This window comes from Bison bison, unplaced genomic scaffold (assembly GCF_000754665.1).
Source record: "Bison bison bison isolate TAMUID 2011002044 unplaced genomic scaffold, Bison_UMD1.0 scf7180017864217, whole genome shotgun sequence".
Classification (NCBI taxonomy): Eukaryota; Metazoa; Chordata; class Mammalia; order Artiodactyla; family Bovidae; genus Bison; species Bison bison.
In genome coordinates, this window is record NW_011494789.1 from 4,210,866 (window position 1) to 4,214,124 (window position 3,259).

The 3,259-nt window shown below is 48.3% G+C and overlaps 1 protein-coding gene across 3 annotated transcripts in view; it reads left to right on the forward strand.

The window, feature by feature from the left end:
* Positions 1-3,018: 3,018 nt before the first annotated feature.
* The window catches only part of SLC39A14 (solute carrier family 39 (zinc transporter), member 14), a 49,168-nt gene continuing 48,927 nt past the window's right edge, over positions 3,019-3,259 (forward strand). For all 3 annotated transcript variants that reach the window (XM_010845471.1, XM_010845470.1, XM_010845472.1), the window contains exon 1: positions 3,019-3,149. The gene's annotated coding sequence lies outside the window, so the exon portion shown is untranslated. The remainder of the gene's footprint in view (positions 3,150-3,259) is intronic.

Below are 3,259 nucleotides of genomic sequence, written 5' to 3' on the forward strand. Positions count from 1 at the left end.
GGGATGCAGGTATATACAGAAATCTTTGGTAATCAAGACAGATTAAGGTTCAATATGGAGGTGAGAGATGGAAATGAAATAATTTTTAAGAGGAAAAGCAAGTATCATTGGTTCAGTTGCTCAGTCATTTCTCTTTTCGACCCCATGGACTGCAGCATACCAGACTTCCCTGTCCATCACCAAGTCCTGGAGTTTGCTCAAACTCATGTCTATCAAGTCTGTGAGGCCATCCAACCATCTCATCCTCTGTCGTCCCCTTCTCCTGCCTTCTATCTTTCCCAGCATCAAGGTCTTTTCCAGTGAGTCAGTTCTTCACATCAGGTGGCCAGAGTACTGGAGCTTCAGCTTCAGCATCTGGCCTTCAATGAATATTCTGGGTTGATTTCCTTTAGGATGGACTGGTTTGATCTCCTTGCAGTCTAAGAGATTCTCAAGAGTCTTCCCCAACACCACAGTTCAAAAGCATCAATTCTTTGGCACTCAGCTTTCTTCCCAGTCCAACTCTCACATTCATACATGACTCCTGGAAAGACCATAGCTTTGACTAGATGGACCTTTGTTGGTAAAGAAATGTCTCTGCTTTTTAATACGCTGTCTAGGTTGGTCATAGCTTTCCTTTCAAGGAGCAAGTATCATAAACCATATAAAAGGTTTTAATTCTGTGAATTACAGTCCAATGAAATCAATTTACTGGGTTTGTTAACCAATTTTAAAAAAATTGAAATAGACTATAAAATATCAGTACATTGCATATGCTAAGGCAGTTTTTAAAGATTTTTGTTTGCTGTGTTATTTGTAACGAAGGTGCAGTGCAAAATATTTTTTTACAGTGGGTTACAGTAAAAAAAAAAGAAAGGGTAGATCAAATAGGCTTCAGGAGAATCGAGCTTTTCTGAATGGAGGTGGTGGCTTTGAAGAATTCGAATTTTAACAAGTGGAAATGGGGGAATGAGTGGAAAAAGGAGCATATTTGGAAGAAAGGAAGAATTGAGGCTCCAAATCTGGCACTAGGCAGGAAAGACTGAGTGACCAAGGGAGGACTTTGGGTATACCTAAAGAATTTTGTAGGTGGGTGGATATGTAGAGCTTAAGACCTTTTGATTTTTAGCTGTGTTAATAATTAATTGAACTCCCTAATGGATTACTGATAGCTTATCAGCTCTGGTGGACTTTGGCAGCTCTGCTCCTTGCTGGTTGCAAACAAGTGAGAATGCTGTGATAGGCCTGGCGGTAGGGTGTCAGTGTCCTCCCTCCCCTCCCGTCTCTGTGACAGGCACCCTTCCCCCCAGCCTGTACTATTGACACATTGCCTGGAAGAGCCATGGGGATTGCTTTGAGGCCTCAGTTTTAGGAACAGTGTAACACCTCTTTGTAATATGTATTTATGGGCTTCAAACTGTTCAGAGCTCCCTGTGTTAGAAGCATGCTTGTTTTACTTAATCACCGGGTGATTTCACATTCTTGTTCCAGAACTTCAAGAAAAGGAAGGCGAGGTAGAGACTGGGCCATTTCTGACAGCCCACTGGAGATGGGGTTGAGAGTCCCAAATGGATGACATCATGTCTGAAAAATACTTGAGTTTAACCAGGGAAGACAAACATAAAGGATTATTACAGAGATGAAGGGGCTCTGAAGGAGATTGTGCAGGCATACCATTACTTTGCAATCTCTTGGAAAATGAGAGGAGTATCACCCCACCCTTTAACTCCACTAGAGGACTATAATTGCAGGGTAAGGATAATTAAATTTCAGAAAAACCCCACAGCCCAGCTTGTCTCTTCAAGTGGCATAAACATTCTGGCCTGCTCTGGCTTTGGTTCAGTGCTTTCTCTGTTTTTCCCTCTCTACCCTCCTCCTAAGGAGGAACAGGCTGCCACTGAGGCCCGGATTCTTCCTGCCATCCGCTGCAGAGATTGTCTCCTTTTCCTTTCATCACAAGCATTGCTGTCCTGGGCCGCCTTCTCCCCAGGACTTGCAGAGTGGGATGCAGTTCCCCTTCTCCGTGCAAATTCAGAGACACTTGGTGTCTACTGAGCGCCAGTCACTGAGCTGTAACAGGGCCTTGGGTACTAACAGGCTGCAGTTCTGCTTAGAAGGCCTTTCCTTTGGGTCCCCTAGACACAGGTGGCAGCTGGCCTAGCTGCAAAGGAAATAATCATGACGTCCAGCGGACTAGAACAATGGGAGTTTAATGGGTGGCTTATTTTTTCAAGAAATTTGCATTTCCGAGGCTAGATATCCATCTCAATAGAACTGCTTCACATCAGAAAAGAGTCCTAGGACACTCCTCACACAAAAATTAACATTCCTCCCAGCCTCTGTTAAGCACTATGGTTTCTTAGAGAGTCTGATCATTTTGGTAGAGTGGTGCGACGTCTTATTCGAAAATTGAGTATGATACGGCGTATTTGGAACCTGAACAGGAATTTTTTTGTTCTTTTGTTTGGTGGCAAAATGCAGAAGAAACATTATTACTTACGGGTGCGTTCCCCCCACCCCCAGGATATTTCAGAATCGAGTTGGGGAGGAAAAAGCAGCTTTTTATATTAATCAGATGTGTTAAGATACACATACACACACACATATCAGGTGGTTGGTAGTGTTACTCCGAGAGGATGGAGACCAGGTCATGAGAGCTTCCCATAGAAGGAGGGAAAGGTCTTGATGGGAGCTTTCCCGAGGAAACCTCAGTGAAAGATGAATGGAATTTGCAGTAGGGTTAGAAGATGAAGCCGATAGAGCTAGGAGGTGAGCTAGGATCTCGGCGAGCTAGGGGCTCGAGCTCAGGCCCCAAGGCGCAGAAAGACGCTGGCTTGCCCCGCAAGCCTGGGCAAGCCAAGCTCCTGTTGGGTCTAGCGGGTGGCTGGCAGGCAGCACTCATAAGTCGCCCTACCACCGGCCGGAGCCCACGTGGCAAGCCCTGGGGACAGTGGGGTGGGGCGGGGCGAGGGCGGGGGCGGGCCCGGCCGTGACGCGCAGGGTATATAGCGGGGCATGCGCGCCACGCCGAGGAAGGACGCCGGCAGGGGGCTGAGGGCGCGCGGGCACGCCGACCTAGCTGCGCTGCCGCTACCACTGCTGCTGCGGGTCGCCCGGGGGACCTGGCTTGTGAGGGTGCGCGGGGCCGGGTGACGTCGGCCCAGCTTCAGGTGAGGGCGGAAGGCCATGCGGGAGGGGCAGCTCCGTGCCCCGGAGATGGGGCATCGCGCGGAGGAGCAGTGCGCCTCCGGGGCTCCGGGTCACTGAGTGGGGGTGGGGG